Below are 18,406 nucleotides of genomic sequence, written 5' to 3' on the forward strand. Positions count from 1 at the left end.
TGAACAAGCAGCACCTGAAGGCAGCTCCAGTAAAGGCATGGCAAAGCATCAGTAGGGTGGAAACCCGGCACTTGGAGAAGGCCATGGATTCCAGACTTCAAGCAGTCACAGACTGGAAAGAACTTTCAACCAAATATTGAAAATAATCATTATATTTGATTATGTTAGTTTGTCCAAATACTTTTGAGCCCCTGAAAATAGGGGTACCATGTATAAAAATGTCTGTCTTTCCTAAACAACTCATGCAATATTTTTGTTAAACCCTCTGAATTAAAGCTGAAAGTCTATACTTTAATCACATCTCAACTGCTTTGTTTCATATCCATTGTGGTGGTGTACAGAGCCAAAATTATGGAAATCGTGTCACCGTCCAAATACTTATGAACTTGACTGTACTTTCCCATTTGCAGACCTTAAAGGGGGACCCCCAATTTTTTGACAAGCCTCCAAAACACAGTACCAGCAGTTATTTTCTTCCACTTGAGAAAAAAACCTCAAAAGTAGAAACATTCAGTTCATGGCATGGACTGCCTAAATGTGCAGCCTGTAAACATTATTGCTGTTTGAAACAAGTTAAAGTAAAACATGATTTAGTGTTAGCACTTTGTTTACCTCTTTGGCTGTAGCAAAAAATGAGAAGCTTGAATACACAACAGGTTAGGTCAGGTCAGATTGGGGATCAGGCACTGGTTACGGTGCGTTGACACATCCATCACATGACAAAACAGCTCAGGATCCCAGTTGGCAATCCCCCAGGCAGACATGCGGTCCAGTCTCACCCTCTATCTGCTGCAGCCAGGTGTTTCCGGAGTGTCCCCTTGGCCTGTTCCAGCCACTCGGGTCCTCAACAAAGAGGATCCTGCTAGACTGATCACCCTCTGGGAATCACAAACATGGTCATAGTGCCATAACTGTCGCTCCCTCACAATGCAGTTAATGTGCCCCATTTAGGACTCTGTGAGTAACTGCTTCTTCGAAATAAAGTATGTATCTATCTAACTAAGTCAAACCAGCGGTACCCAATGATTCTTTGAAGTACTGAAGGAGTCCAGTCTCATCTCAGGTCACTGGATAACGTCCATGTCTCACAACCATATAGCAAGACAGACACACTGCTGATGGCTGTGCCTAAGAGGTCATTAAAGGCCTGGATCTTGGTTTTTATTCAGGACACTTGCAAGCCCAGACACTTGGACTCCTAGTTCAGTCTTTCAAGAGCCCTAGTCAGAACCCCGGTCAGTCCTGGGTATGATGTTAAACTGTATCCGGCCATGCAAGTGGTTCTCCAACTTGCAGGGAAATCATGTGGGTTGGTGGCAGGATTAACACTCCAGCCAACATAATAAAATTCATGCAGCTCTGAGATGACAGATAGGATTCTATTCTGCTCTCCACGGAAGCAGCTCTGCTGCGGGTGCTCGCATTATGAAGGGGATGAGGGAAAGCCCTGGGGAGCACTATCCCCGGAAGAGTCAAAACTGTTGGAGAGCCAATGGGGTCAGACTTATTGGGGATCAGGACTGCTGTGGTGCTGAGGGGTCGCCCGCTGCACAGCAGCACTCTGGTTCCAATTCGAAGCCGCCCATCTAGGTAGGTGCATGGAATGTTTTGTCTCTCCTGCATGATGATCATCTTCCACTGTTGTCGGAGGAGCTGTGTAAACTCCACATTTCAGTGGTGGCACTCTCTGAGGTGTGCAGACCTGGGACTGGCCAGATCTTTATTGGTGGGTACACAACAATGTGTGGTACCACAGCTAGTATTTTTATAAAACACAAATACATGTTCACTGGCCATGAAGAAGCTTGAAGATGCTTTGTAAAAGCTGCCTAATGAGCCTTAACTTTACTCATTTAATGTTATCACATTTGTTGATTTATTGTTGATTGTTGTTGTGATACAGAATACACCTAAACTACACGACTGCAGTTTGACTACAAGTAATTAACAAAACTAAACGAATACAGAATTTTTATACACTTTTCCACACAAGTGTAAATTCGGAATTTATCACGTCGACTCCGGGAGCAATGGCATCAATATTAATCATGTCCTGACTTGGAGTTTTACAGCCCTTCCAAAACACCTAATTGCAATCCCATTCGGCCTGAATCACAGAGCAACTATCAGTAATACCAAGCCCTGAAAAGTGGGCGACGCCGGCACACGGACACACAAATCCAAACTCGCCTACAATATGTTATTTACAATTGTATTTTAATTTCAATTTCGAGTCATTGGGATGGCAGGAAAACCGGAAGCCCTACGAAGAAACTCACGCTGATACGGTCAAAATATGTCAACACCACACCAAGAGTGGCAGCGGCCAGGATTCTAAACCCTGTCTTCACTTAATCCTCAGAGAACCTGATGGCATGATTAAGATCACGGCAAAAATACCTCCAGATGAAGTGCCAGCCCATCGCACAGCACTCAGATAACCATATACTGTACACCGTCACAGAGAACAGCGGTAGTGTACTCAATTAACATGACATGCTTGATCCCAGCATGTGGATAAAGCAGCGCCGATATGAGTTAGTAAAATCCGAAAAATCGATAGCTATACTATAACATTTATCGTACACCCTGTTGGATTAATAATCTGCCATAATCTGGTAGCATGATGCTACCAAGGCAATTCAAGGAATAATAACGAATTGCTTTTGAACAGACTACAACATTCATCTCGTCATTTTCGAGCGACACACTTCCTATTTGCGACTTCCTACGGCAAGTGCAGCAGCCCAAACCACTCATCACGGTGAGAAGCACCGGAGTAAGACAGCTGACTCTTCGGAGTGTTCGTCGTGCCAGGCAGCAATGGGGGTCATTTAAGTTAGGTCGCCTGTTTGTCTGGTTGGCTGCGGGGATGTAAATGCAAGGGCAAGTGTTCGATTACAAGGGTGAGCCGAGTAGGAGCAACAACGAAAGCGATAAAAATGAAGAATATGCATTCAGTCCATAAATGTGTGCATTAAACAAATAGCATGTACTGGATTCAGTAAATACATAAATACAAACGAGCCCAAAAAGTAATTGTGATCCTCGAATATCCTAGGCACTCTGCAGTCCGCCCACCCCATGCAGTGGGGTGTCTGAAGGTTTGGGTCTACCAACAATTGAGGATATTTATGGGACCAAGTTTCAATTCTTCTGACTGCAAACGAATAAATAAGTACGACCTCCTAGCAAAGAGATAACGGATACCGTATTAGTTGTCTAATGTATGCAATAGAACTAGACGGCATACGATGAGCACACTCTATACAATACTTTCAAGGGGCTTCATTCCATTTAGAGAGAAAAAATACAGCACACGTCACGTCTGTGTACACAGATTACAATGACTGCCCCGGAAAACATTTGAAAGCTCCAGACACACAAGGCACGCTCGTCCGTTCAGTCCACCTGACACTTCCGAGTTCACATATTCTCATCTTAAAGGACAGCAATTCATCACAAGTCACGCGATGAATCGATTAAAACAACAACAGCAATTTACTGTCCAGAGTTCACTCATGTCATAAGTAAATGACTAATACTAAGTGCTTCCGACACTAAAATGTTACATTTATGCCATCGGATCGCTTACAAAATGTGAAAATCTGGACAATTTGCGTGACAGAAATGATCTCACATACTGTATATACTTAAAATATAGGTAGATAATCGGACGGCTGTAAACGCTAAAGTAAAACCGATTTAGCAATTCACTGTCAATTTAATACATCGAGAGAGACGGCAAATTCTTAAAGAGGGCTCTGGTTATGCCAAAATTAACGATTTTGTTTCCTCACCCGGCTGCCCGATGCCTTCTTGCTGGCGACAACTGCGGACTGTAACAATGCACAAAGGATTCCTTTTTATTCATATTACAGCATTGGCCAAATAGATCTATTACGGTATCACCACCTCCTGGAACTTCGGAGTCATTACAGTGTAGTGCAAACATCCGATTTGACATCTGACCGACAGAGGGCACTTCATTTTCTTCATTATCTTTAATATCCTCACTTCGTGGCACGTAGGCCAATGCTTCATTTATTTTCGCTCCCTTCAGTTTCTAACATGAAAAACGGATTAACAAAATGCTGTGTATTTTATTAAACGTAACTAAATTAACTTTGGTAAAGGGTATGTCTTTAAAATGTTAACAGTGTCAATGTTGCTAAAGCACTACATTAACTTAAAAAGGATTGTTCAAAAAGAGGTCAAAACAGAGAAAAGAATGCAGTTTATATTTGAATTAGGCATTTTATGGGCTTTGTGTTTAAATTGTGCTCCTCTAATTTTAGAAGGTTACTTAACCAAAGGCTACCATAACTCCCAATGTGCAATCAGAAAGACCCTTCCCGTTATTGCATCTGTTTGCTTCACTTGCTTGTTACAATTCTGCTACCTCTGCTTTAGTACATTGCCATATTAAGCATTGTCTCCTGTGCATAGTGTTATTATGCAGGCTCTTCCTTGTGTCAATTTTTCAATTATTTCCCTTTAAATTAAATTACTTGCTCCTTTATCTTGTATATTTTGTAAAGAACCAGGGGCCTCATGTATAAACGGTGCGTATGCACAGAAATGTTGCGTAAGAATTTTTCCACGTTCAAATCGCAATGTATAAAACCTACACTTGGCGTAAAGCCACACACTTTTCCACGGTACCTCATGCCTTGTCGTACGCAAGTTCTCCGCTCGGTTTTGCAGACTGGCGGCACACAGCGTCAAAGCAGTGCTACTGTTCCTGTGTGGTTACTCTTTATTTTCCTGACACGGCTTTATAAATACACTGAAACTAACCGTATATTGTTTATTAGAGTAATGCATCTGATTGTAATTAACTTGTAACAATATAATGGTCCAGGGAACAGCCATAGTATTCCAAATACCATAACTACTTTAGCGTTGTTACTCTAACTGCACCTTCTTCTTTCAGCTGCTCCTGTTAGGAGTTGCCACAGCGGATCATCTTTTTCCATATTACTCTCACTGCACCGCTTGGAGTATTTATATCACTGTATCTTCAAACTGTACGTTTTGAAGAATCGGCGCTCTAAGCTTACAGATGGCTTAATGTCTATTACAGAGCTGATTGTGTGGGGATCGGTTACTTGGAGAAAGAAAAGCACTGACTGCAGGGTCGGCCATGCCAATATATATTGAATATAAAACAGAAAGAGAAATAACGACACAGCTAAAAACGCAGCGACAAATTTCGACAAAAGTTAAACGCTTGTGTCATGAGCATGAGGCGGCTATGCAGTGTCCGCAACGGATGTGGCCATCCACCGTGCATAAGATACCATATTGACATTGGACTTTCTCTATTGGACATAGAGCCGCCCCTGAGTACTGCTGCAATAAATAATTTCATCGAAGGTCGCACACAATCAGTGCGCCGTGAAACCCATGTTTAATAACATGCTTTAAATATCATCATGAAAATAATATCACGTATACATCTCAGTATTTTAGTTATTCAGAGAGCTGTAATATCATGAATGTAATGGATTCTGTGTCCTGTCAGAGGAAGAGAGCCGGTTTAAGAAGCACGTAGTGATTCACACACATAGAGCACATTGAAGATCACATACAAAACAAAGCATTTAACGTGCTACTTTAATTACGATGTGATCTGAGAAACTGGTTAATTAAACAATTTTAAGATGAAGTTTATGATGTTCTATTTTAATGACAAAATAAACTACGTGATTAAAGTGGAAATGTCGAGATTGAAGTTGACATTTTGTGCTTTTTCCCCACTGTGTGCCTTTTTTTCTCTGTACCCTAATAAGCTTTCATATGACACTCAGACAGTGGGCTACAACTCGCCTTTTCACGGCGACTTTGATATGTGACTTCTTTTTTATTTCCGGCACTGTGCGATTTTGTGAATGTGAGCTTTCAAGTTTCTCCAACACGCTATGTCACTCGATCAACTTCCTTTTGTTGATTATACCACAGCTTATTTGAACAAATAGTATGTTTTTCCTTTGCCTCCACTTGGTATTCGCTGAAATTCTTACATTTCCCCCCGTGCTTTTCCCATTGTCTTTTCACAGAAGGCTGAGTTTAAGGGCGATTTATATTCATTTGCATATTCAAAGAGGCGTAATTCTGGGAGGAGTTGGGGCGTTACATAAAGCGCGTGCACGAGCGTTAGTTTTCACGCTGATCGGGATTTATGTAACGAAAGAACGTGGAAGTTGGAGTACGCACAGATTCCTGCATCTGGATTTTTCTGTGCGTAAGCACATTTCGGCTTTTGTGCTTACGCCATGTTATAGTGCGAGTTCTACGCACGGCGTTATACATGAGGCCCCAGGTGTTTGTGTGCTCTTTGAAAAGTGGTTTGGCTACACCTTTCATTTTTTTCCCTCTACCACAGAGTTCTATGACAGAAAGCAAAGAAGACCCACTGAGACAGTAAATGGTGCATTTTACAGGTAAGGGTCATGATTACCATTGGATGCTGAGGCACTCGTGTTATGTCAAATTTCTACACTTTTTTTTGGCTTTTTCCTATCCAATGATGCAAGCATATGGGAAACGCTGAGAGCTCAGCAATACAGCTACTCTGCAACAGTTGATCCCTTGAACAAAGCCCTTAGCCTAAAATGGCTCCATTGGTGACCCTTTTCAAATTTGAGGTTTTTATTGTCATATATATAGATAAGTTACCCTGTTACACCACAAAATGAAATTCTTAAATTGCAGCCTCATGTGATACCAGTTAATGTATTAGTGATGTAAGATATTTTAAAAAATTAATTAGAAATAAAGGCATATATAGCAGAGTATTTGTACAAGCCTGTGCACTGTTTGTGACAGCCAGTGTAGTGTGCTGGGCTGGAAACATCACTTCAAGCGAGGCCCACCAAATCAACAAGCTGAAGAAGCAGGCAGACGTAGTCACAGGACACACTCTAGATTCCCTCAAGGCAGTAACAGGAGAGAATGAAGACAAAATGGAGTGCTGTTATGAACAATGCTGCACATCGTCTCTGTGACACACTAACACTGAGTACTTTCAGCTAACAAACCATTCAACAGAAGTCTTTCGAGAAATGCTTGTGGGTCTCCTTTATGCCAACAGCAAATTTCCTTTTATAATGCCTCACCTGAATGCTCTTTTATCTTTAGCCAAGTCAGTTTTCTTCTTTTTTGTAATTGTTATTGTGTGTGTGTTTGATGGTTCAAGTTCAAGGTTTTATTTAGTTATGTCTACAACAGAAATAATGAAATATGCCTACTCAGTTGCATCCAATAATAAACAGAAATAAAAGATATAGCGACAAGATAGGTTAGAATTTACACAGAAATTCTAAAATATTTACATCATTTCAAAAAAGATTATTTGTTAACTACTTATAGCAGTTTGATAGTGTGTTGTTTAGTAAAATGGTTATATGATACATATGAAAAATTCTATACTTCTGGAAATTAATTACTTCTGATATTCCTTAATTAAAAAGGCACATGACACTAGGAAGAAAGGAATTTCTAGAGCGATTTGTATTGGTCTTTAGAGTGACTATCCTCCCAGATTTATATTAAAACTCATTTTTGCATAGCACTCTTCATGGAATGCAGACAGACATAGAGAACTGTGAACAATTCTTTACATTTACAAGCTTCCCTTAGGTCAGATTATCTCAGGTTACAACGTGAGCTACCACAGCTATGCTGATGACACACAACTGTACTTATCAATAGCACCTCATGACCCTGACTCTGTTGATTTACTAACACAATGTCTTACTTGTGTTTCTGAATGGAAGAGTAGTAACTTTCTCAAACTAAATAAAGAGAAAACTGAAATTTTAGTGATTGGCAATAATGGATATAATGAGGTTATTAGAAATAAACTTGATGCATTAGGATTAAAAGTCAAGACAGAGGTAAAGAACTTAGGGGTAACTGTTGACTGTGACCTGAACTTTAAATCACATATTAATCAGATCACTAGGACAGCATTTTTTTACTTAAGAAATACAGTAAAGGTTTGACCTCTTATAACATTGAAAGATGCTGAGAAATTAGTTCACGCTTTTGTTTTCAGTCGACTAGATTACTGTAACGCACTCCTCTCAGGACTACCCAAAAAAGACATAAATTGTTTGCAACTAGTGCAGAATGCAGCTGCTAGAATCTTAACTAGGAAAAGAAAATCTGAACACATCACCCCAGTTTTGATGTCACTACACTGGTTACCTGTGTCATTTAGAATTTACTTTAAAATACTGCTTATGGTTTACAAAGCCTTAAATAATCTCACTCCATGTTATATGTTAGAATGTCTTACACCTTACACTACAAATCGTAACCTTAGATCCTCAAATGAGTGTCTGCTTAGAATTCCAAGAGCTAAACTTAAAAGAATCGGTGAGGCGGCCTTCTGCTGTTATGCACCTAAAATCTGGAATAGCCTGCCAATAGGAATTCACCAGGCTGATACGGTGAAGCACTTTAAAAAAAAAACATTACTTTAACATGGCTTTCTCATAACTTCATTTTATTTTAATTCTGATGCTCTATATATTCAATTAGTTATCATTACTGTTCATGGTGGCTCCAAAATCCATACTAACCCCAACTCTCTCTTCTGTTCTTTTCCCGGTTTTCTGTGGTGGTGATCTGCACCACCACCACCTAATCAAAGCACCGTGATGTCCCTACATCGATGGATTAAAGGCCAGAAGTCCACGTAACCGTCATCATCAAATTCTTCCATATGAACCCTAAATACAATGAGGACTGATTGAGGTAATTTATGTTAGGTAGAATGCCTAGAGGGGGCTGGGTGGTCTCGTGGCCTGGAACCCCTGCAGATTTTATTTTTACTCCAGCCATCTGGAGTTTTTTTTTTGTTTTGGTGTTCTCTTATTTTGTCTTTTCTTCTCTTTCTTCATCATGTAAAGAACTTTGAGCTACATTATTTGTACAAAAATGTCCTATATAAATAAATGTTGTTGTTGTTAAAATACAAGTACATACAGTAAAGAACTAGTACACATAAAAATACAGATCTGTTAAAACGCATGGAGATAAGGTAGGAACTGTTTAAACATATATGGAAACCAACAATGGCTGTCCATTAATCAATTGATAAACTATGACCAGTTGACAAAGGAGGTAGGTTGGCATTTACTGAAATTAAGTTTGGTGTGTAATGAGTTTGTAAGATCAGCTGACAGGATTGACAATTTTTCAAAGTTGTCCCGTTAACACACACACACACACCAAATCCATCATTCATGTCAGCCCCAATAACTTTGGCTGTATGTTTGGTGATCTGCTGGAGTTTTTCAAATTTTAGTTTGTTAAATTACTAAACCGGGCAATGAAGCTGAAAATGATGACAGACTGGACCACAAAATTAGGTCCCTGACCACTTTAAATAGTTTGAATTTGCAGGGAAGAAAGAGAGGAAAGGTGATGATTGTATTTAGAGTATACATTTTGCATATTCATATGCCAATTAAGATCTTCCTGGGATGGTTCTCAAGTATTTTTACATTCTATCACTATTTCTACCTTGTCTCCCAGAAAAAGAAGGGATGGCTTCTTAAAGTCAAATATCACTTCTTATAGTCTTTCTGTCATTTTGAGTAATGTAGTTCCTATTGCACCAATTCATTAAACAGTCCACTTGATTTAAAGAATGGCTTTCATCATCAGCAGAAATGTGTCCTATCAGCATGGTGCCATCAGCATATTTGATAATGGAACAGTGGTCATTGTTCTGTCTCTGGTCGCTTGTGCGCTGTGTAAAGAGTAAAGGGGACAGAACACAGCCTTGAAGAGCCCCTGTGTTTGATAGGACGACCTCTGAAAAAGTGTCATGTACTTTAACTATCTGTGAAGGATTTAAAAAAAGTCTTAAATCCATAATGCAATGCATGAGTTAACAGTTTCAATTTCTCTATCATATTAGTATTGAATACTGAAGAAAATTCAAGGAATAGTGTTCTGACATATGAACCAGGCTTATCAAGAAAAGTGTACATTTGATGTAGGATAACCAGCTGAACATCTTCCACGGGCAGCACGGTGGTGCGGTGGTACCGCTGCTGCCTCACAGTTAGGAGACCTGGGTTCGCATCCCGGGTCCTCGTGGAGTTTGCATATTCTCTGCATGGGTTTCCTCCAGGTGCTTCAGTTTCTTCTCACAGTCCAAAGACATGCAGGTTAGGTGCATTGGTGATCCTAAATTGTCTGTAGTGTGTGCGCCTTGTATTTATTATCCACTATTCTGACTCTGTTTCTTATTTTAGCACACATGTGACTGATCTAGCTAAACCAAATCTACCAGAATGCAAGTTATAGTCATTAAGAAATCAGAACATTTCCCAGAGAAAAATGGACCCATTGTCTTCTGACATCTGCTGTCCAACTGCAAAACAGAACTGCTATTATGGAAACAGTAGTACTGTGGTCTCTGCTGCTTCTCACGATGCAGATGAAGTGAAGACCAACGCTGTACATGTCTGCATAATTGTGCAAAGGCATCACTGAATGGACTGTTTCATTATTTCAGGCCCTGCCTGGGGTTTGTTTCCTGCCTTGTACCCTGTGCTGGCTGGGATTGGCTCCAGCAGATGGATGGATGGATGGATGGATGGACATCTTCCACACTTGTGTTTAGGTAATCTTGGGGATTGTTGTTTATTATAATATTTCTTGGGTTTCCTTAAAAAGCTAATTTTGCCTGTGGAATAATAAAGTACCATCCATCCATCCATCTATCTGTCTGTCCAGAATTCATCATGGATTACAATCAGTCACTTGTTGTGTTTTTGAGCTGAACAAATCATGAAAATAATGAAGTGTATTTGCAGGGCTGAAGGAAGTAAGGAAAACGTGCTGTTTCACAAAATATCTTTGAATGATGAATGTCATCGCAAGGCACTATGGAAGAACAACTGTACAACACAACATTTTCCATAAATATTTTACAGCTGAGGTGCAAGGACATTATTTGACTTGCTTACAGTCACATGATGATTAAGAAGTGACCAAATCAAGTTGGGTAGTTTTGATAAAAATACATAAAGGAATAAATAAAACGCACACACACACACACACATTATATATGTATTTAACATTTAATGATACTACTTTTTTGTCAGTGCTTTCAAAAAAGCTATGGCTTCCCACAGTCTAATCAAGAAAAAATACGGTTCAGAAAATAACATTGGTGCACTTGTAAGATAGGCACATTGCTCAGGGCCACAGTGTACATTAAAGGTGTGATTGAACTGACCACACTCACTATTAACAATTTACAAGTAGTTATTTCAGCTATGAGTTCACAATTGCGAGTTTCTCCTTAAAAGAGCTAGAGAACATTAACAGAAAACCAACCTGACTTGTTCCAGGTCTATAAATGATGAAGCTATCAAGAAAGACTGCTCATTTTATGCAAACCGCAGTTACAAAGTAACATTACAGAAGTGTTCAAAAATCAGGATGGGATGAGGTTGATAGCAGCATGTTAAAAACTGTTATGAGATACTTCTTCACATAGAGAACTGCAGATGAAATGATGAAGTTGTCTAGGAGTCAACTTGGGGGATCTATAAAAACTTGACTTTGTGGATAGATTAGTTTAATGGGAATTTAGGTTATGTCGGACTGATCTGGTTTGTCATAAACTCTTTAAGCTCTTATAAATCTAAAATAGCACACTTATATATGGTACTATACACTTTCTAATAAGAGCAAACACTGGCATCTAACTCTAATATACCTCTATAGATTAAAAAAACCAATTCAAATAGAGACAGTACTGTGTGCTGATAAACATTATACAGAAATACCTGGGAGTAAATATATCATGCATAATAATTTCGCAGCTGTTTTTCTATGTTATTTTCATTTACAAAAACTCTTTCTTGTCTCTCATTTTGATAGCAAATGTATACATCTGGACTGTTTGCTCCCAAATGTGGAAAAAGTAAAAACATACAAATGATTGTCTGTTTTGGGATACCCTGTCCTACTCAATTTTATATCATAAAGAAAATCAAATAATAAGTTTAATATAAAATAAACCCAAAATAACCAAGCCTGTGAAATATTAAAACAAGACAGAAACTGGTCTGTACCTTAGAGTTCGGTTGCTATGTCTACAGGAAACAATTTGATTTCTTTTGGTGGGTTGGCATTCAAGTGCATTACTGGCAAAGTGTGAGCTAACGCAAATACAAAACGAACTGCAATGAAAGCAGGTAAAGATGAAGAAATACATTCTCTTATACAACTCTAAGATAAATATATCATTCATCCCTTTTGTAACCTGCTCATTCAGTTCACATGGAGCCAGTGCCAATCGTGGCAACGCAACCCTGCAATGTGGATCACTGAGCCACCTGCCACACTTTCCAATATAAATTGCTTAAGACAATTTCAATAACCACAGTGGCACACAAAGAAAAAAATCATTGAAAATGACTAAGTTTTTAATTTTACAATACAAAACACTGGACCAATTGCACTTTACAAGCAGTGTTGAAAGAAATCAAAGACTTAATTTATAATTTGATAGTAAACATACTCAAGCAAGGACATCAGACAGAAGAAGTTCCTGTTGAGAGTATCATTGCAAATGTGATTCTAGTTAGCGGTTGTAAGAGACGGCCGGCAGCTCAACTCGACTGGGACGCCCCTACAATGGAATGGATGGAGGAAGGCAGATATTCAAGGACACTGCCACCCCCAAAACACTAGATGGCAGCTTCCCTGGAGTGTAGCAGTGCCCCGGATTCCCAAAGGACATCTTGGAACTTGGAGTTTGGTTGCTCAACCCTGTTGGGTACCGTTGGTGCCACCAGGAGGAGCTGTGAGAGGACCAGAGGAGCCATGCCTCATCCATAGCCTGGATGTACTAGGAAGTCACATGGACGAGAGCCCTGAAATACTTCTGGGCTGATTAAAGAGCTTTAATTCTCCGTCTGACCCGGAAGTGCTGGCAAGTCATATGGAAGGGAAGAGAAAAAACACTTCAGGGTCAAGGACTGTTGGCGATCCAGCAAGTGAGCCGGAGTTGGGAGGTAGAGGACAGAACTTGCTGGGAAGTGTACAGGAGAGAATTGTAATTATTACTGTATTTATTTGCCTGTTTATTGGTGGCAGTGGTGCTTGAGGAGCACTATACAAAAAGAAGAAATAAAAACAACCTCTTGGTACTTTTGGTCGGTGTGTTGGGTTAAGTGCTGGTATAGCGCCATCTAGTGTTACACGGTACAGAAGACACAAATCTGGAATAGGGCACAAATATGTATTCATTGTTTTCTCTGATAAAATATTGAACACAGAATGAAATCAAAAACACATTAGAAGGCTACTTGGATGACAAATATTCAAAATGATTACCAACAAGGCTTTAGAAGAGGAGGATTCTGTTAAACAAGTTGTTTTACTTTTTCTGTACCGGCAGCTGGTGTTGTAGACAAAAGAAAATTGTATGATAGTTTGATCAGACTTTCAAAAAATGCATTTAGTTCCACACCAAAGAATAATTTTACATTACATTCAGCTTATTAATGGTCAATAAACAAACAGGAGAGCAAAGAGTTCTCCTCATGGTGTGGGTTATAGAAGGAGTCCCCTCAGGCCTCTGCATTAGATCTGCTTCAGGTCTACTATATATCAGTTATAAAGATTCAGGTACAATAAGCAGATGTGTGAACTGTGCAGCAAATGCTGAGGCTGCCACATAGAATGAAGATAGTGTTAAACTGGATGAATGATAAATGGAGCCATCAACCCGCAGCATGTCCAAACCCACTTAAAAGCAGCCCAAGGAAAACACCTAAACGTTTAGCCCTATAGACGTAGCACAATATGGAGGGAACAGAATATTTGGTACTCCTCCTCACCAACCTTGTGTATTAAAACAGCATATAAATCCTTTTTTAAACACTGATTTCTAAGTTGTTCCTTTAATACAGAACAATAGTACATCCTCATATTAAAGGGTGCATCACGGAAATGGGAGAACTTGCTGCAAAGAACAACTGTACATTAAATCACCACAGTTTAAATGGAAGTATGCATTTAGGGCTCACTAGGGACTGTGTCTGCCAGCTGCAAAATCAAGCAGCATGATGTCATGAGCAAGGCGATGTAGTCAAAGTTAAGGAGAGAAAATGTAAGCACGTAATTCTGGTCTCTATTTATTTATACTGCAAATGATTTGCCATTCTGGGGAGTAAATTCCTGGGAAACATTTCCTGTTTTAATCATAAGATTCATATCTCATGGAAAATATTTTACATTTGGTTCACATGCACTCTCGTGATAACAGTATACTGACTTTAAAACTTGTGGTCCACTGAGAGTCTTAGTGTGTGGTCTCCAAGTTGCCATTTCTCTGGTGCTTTTTCATTCTACGAGTCTATGTGCAGTCTAGAGTGTCATTTTAGGCCCTATGACTCAATTGCTCTCTTATTCATTTGCAATAATAAGTTATGTCTAAATTACTGTCTGTGTAAATAATATCTTACAGTGCACTAACCTCGAAGGTCCTGGACTATTTGTATGCCCCATTGATCTCATGTATACCTCTGCATGAGAGACTGACTGATGCTAGTGTGCTGTAACAAAAGTCAATCCCTATAAGAACAGCCTTGCTGCTGTTTAACAGTTTTCAGGCAATTTCCTTTTTGGAATTCCGCACTGTTTTCTAAGTTCTGTCCCATTCCAGTTTTGCTCTGGACTCCATTACAAATCATCTATACAATGCAGATCACTTTGCTGTTCTACTTATATCTATTTCATTTTAATGTCTATTCTTTGTTTAATCGTGTGTTAAAGTTGAAGTGATCGTGATGCAAGACATGTCCATACTAAGGGATTATGTAAAGATGAATATAGTAGAATCATGTATGTGTTATGCCCATTGAGATCTTGCTTACAGAGCCCTTTACATCCACCCTCTCTCCCCCTCTTCTTTTTTAATAGCCATTTTCAGGTTCACCCAGGTTGGCCAGTTTCCTCTGAAATGTTGGGGGTATTTTAGCACAAAATGTTACGGTCTGAAGCCCCTTCTGATGCCAATCTCTTTTATTCACCTGTTAATGACAGGAAAGAGGGATGGAAATCTTATTCTAACTTCAGGTCACAGGGGTAATTAAAGAGCACATTACATTAGTGTAAATACATACAAGCTGATATATACTTGGTTATACTTCAGAGACCGTCACAAAATCAGTGCTGGATTAAAATGTGGAGAACATCATGGAATTAAACGTGAGAAGCAAAAGAGCTTTAGGAGCAGTACTGATCACACTGCAAAGGTAAGTAAGCCAATATGTTCAGTAAACACAGCAATCAGCACTTCTAAAGTCCCCTCCATCCCCTTTTGTAATGCTAATGCAGCCATTAGAACTCTAAATACCTTAAATCATTCTGTTAATCTGATTTTGCAACAACTTCCACGCGTCTTCCAAAAATTCATATTCCCCCACAATTGGATATTTAATCAAACAGAAAGGCTTATAAATTAAAAAAACATTGTACTACTTCCTTCTCCCACTGCACATTTGCACATGAGCTGGAGTCTATCCGATCAACATCAGATCAAAGGCCGGAGCCTACAGTGGATGGGGCACAAATACACAAATACAACACCAAGTTTCTTCTGACATACTCTCATATCGCAGCATTTGACGGTTTCCATTCAACATTAATAAGCACAATCATGTCATGAAGAAGCAAACCACAGTACTCAGAGAAAGCTCACTTAAATAAACACTAAGAAAAGCAGATCTGAACAGAATCCATTCCAGTGCCCATATTTATCAAGTGTCTCACAGTAGAAAAATAGTGAAGCAAATTTCTTCCTGCTCTTAGGAGTTAAGAGTAAAGCCATTTTATCAGATTTCCCAATTTAAGAAACTATTTGCACTGGGTGTCACGAGGATGAATAGAATTAGAAATGAGTACATTAGAGGGTTAGCTCAAGTGGGACAGTTGGGAAACAAAGTCAAAGAGGTGAGATTGCATTGGTCTGGACAAGAGCAGAGGAGAGATGCTGAGTATATTGGGAGAAGCTTCCAGGTAAGAGGAAAACAGGAAGGCTTAAGAGAAGTTTTATGGATGTGGTGAGAAAGGAGATGCAGGTTATGGGTGTTAAAGAAGAAGATGCAGAGGATAGACAGATATGGAAGAAGATGATCTGGTTGCAACTGGGAGGAAGAAGAAGAAGAAGAAGAAGAAGAAGAAGAAGAAGAAGAAGAAGAAGAAGAAGAAGAAGAACAACAACAACAACAACAACAACAACAACAACAACAACAACTCCTAACGTCATCAGGATTTATGATTTATGAGTGCTCATGAGGGGCTCTAACTTGCTAGGTGCTGCCAGAAGATGGGGTTCGGGCAGAGAGTGGAATGCACATTCCAAGAAATGCAAAATGCTTTGGAAACACAGAACAACAACAAACTTGTAAAAAGAAATAGATGTGACAGAGATGGAATAATATTCAGAATTGATTATGTCATGTGATCACTCTATCTACATGAATGATACATGCACTGTTTGCCGAAATTAAAGTGTTGCTAATGTTACATATAAAATGCAGCACTGCAACAGGAATGGCTTTGTGTATACTGCAACCAATCATTTCTTGAATTCTGCACCAAACTTTCAACGCCCTTACAATGTGTGAGGTAATATAAAGATGTATCCTTTCCCCATGACTCAGCACAAGCTACATTCATGCAAACCAGCACACCCATGAGAATCACTGCTCCAGGTGTGGATGAGCACACGTGTACTACAGTATGGTGGTCACAGATGGACACAACTGTAGTAGTCAGCATATTATCTTAAGCAGGGCAGGATGGGTAACTGACAGTAAAAAATGCCACAGAGGTACTCTGAGCTCTGCATTCCAAATACCAGGAATATTTGCTTTACAGTTTGAAAAAAGCAGGTGGATGGACACTCACATAAGATAACGGGAGGATCATGGTGCGAGGCATGGCATGCCGTACGATCAGGAACAATGGAAGAATGAATGCAACTTACAGCTGTGGCTAATTTCAGTAATTGTTACTTTATGGGGCATTTCCCATGCCCATAACAGTGGGAAGGTGATTCTTCTGAAAATACTACTGCAGATAATTCCTTGTTAAAGAAACATGCCCATTTTTGGGCTTAACTTTCATTCAGTGTGTGTCTCAGTTTTTCAGTCTCAGTGTTCATTATATTATTATTATTTTTGATGATGTTGTGAAATGGCAACAAATACAGTATGCTTCTTAGCACAATAGCCTACCTTATGTTTTCCTTCTTCAATTATTATTACTGTTATTTTTCTGGTGAATCCCTAGTTGTAGTATCAGAAAACTAAAAAGCATCATCATGGGTACCACTTTGCAGCTCAGAGTGCGATAAAACCATAGCATCCTTCATTCTCAACTATGAACTCCTATTTCTAGCTGGCAATAGTTGTGCGTCAATTTTAGCAAAAATTCCTAGGAGTAATTCTGAGATGCCTGATAAGTATGGGTACTGATCTGTACAACCATGAGGAAATCACCATGTGGCCTGTATACTAATTATTAGATATACTTGAATTTAAAACACATACAGTATATACTGTACATATTTTTAGAAAAGTTTAAAATCTCATAAAAATGATTTTACCAATTTTAAAACAATAAACCTGGTAGTGACAACGCCATTGCTTGCCCAGTACAATGTGGTTATGACACAAAGAGATGAGATGAATGGACTTAAATTTTATCAAATCCCCATTCTGTGTTATTCTGTACACCTCCAAGTGATGAATCAATTCCGGACAAAGCAAATAAGTAAAAACAAAACAAAAAAAAAAAAAAACAGTGATTAAAGCTCCAATAAAAGTTTATAGAATGCAAATTAAAAGCAGTTTGATAGGCTGTACATCACATCGGTTTGTCGCTAATATGTCACACGGGCCCTAAAAGTAATAATTGCATGTTTTTAATTAATTGTGTGCCTGCTTTACTCAGTCCATACAATATGGAGTCGCACTATGTAAAACTGTAATATAAACTCCATAACCGAGTGGCTAAAAAACTACACGATGCTACCTTTTCACGAGCTACACAACTCACCTTTTGGCACACACTTGCCACTCTTGTAGCCGTTGTCAAGTGAGGTCAGTTCCCTTAACACTGGCAGGTCAACCTGTACGTAAAATGAGCTACAGGGTCCTAAATTCCCGTCAATTCTTCGCGGCTATCAATTATCTAAGCGCTTGATTAAGTCGAAAGTCACGAGGATGCAGGCCAGCAATACTGGACGGGACAGAAGTCCATCGCAAGGTACCTCACTCCACTTTGACTACATTTAAAAGTTGTACACTATTGCTGATACAGAAAGCATTCCAAATAAACGATCACGCAGTTG

At 39.3% G+C, this 18,406-nt stretch overlaps 1 protein-coding gene across 1 annotated transcript in view; it reads right to left on the reverse strand.

Moving 5' to 3' along the window:
- Positions 1-18,160, reverse strand: part of LOC120539169 (zinc finger and BTB domain-containing protein 22-like) — a 59,870-nt gene extending 41,710 nt beyond the window's left edge. The window contains exon 1 of the mRNA XM_039768998.1: positions 18,112-18,160. The gene's annotated coding sequence lies outside the window, so the exon portion shown is untranslated. The remainder of the gene's footprint in view (positions 1-18,111) is intronic.
- Positions 18,161-18,406: the final 246 nt, after the last annotated feature.

Source organism: Polypterus senegalus, chromosome 11, assembly GCF_016835505.1.
Source record: "Polypterus senegalus isolate Bchr_013 chromosome 11, ASM1683550v1, whole genome shotgun sequence".
NCBI lineage: Eukaryota > Metazoa > Chordata > Cladistia > Polypteriformes > Polypteridae > Polypterus > Polypterus senegalus.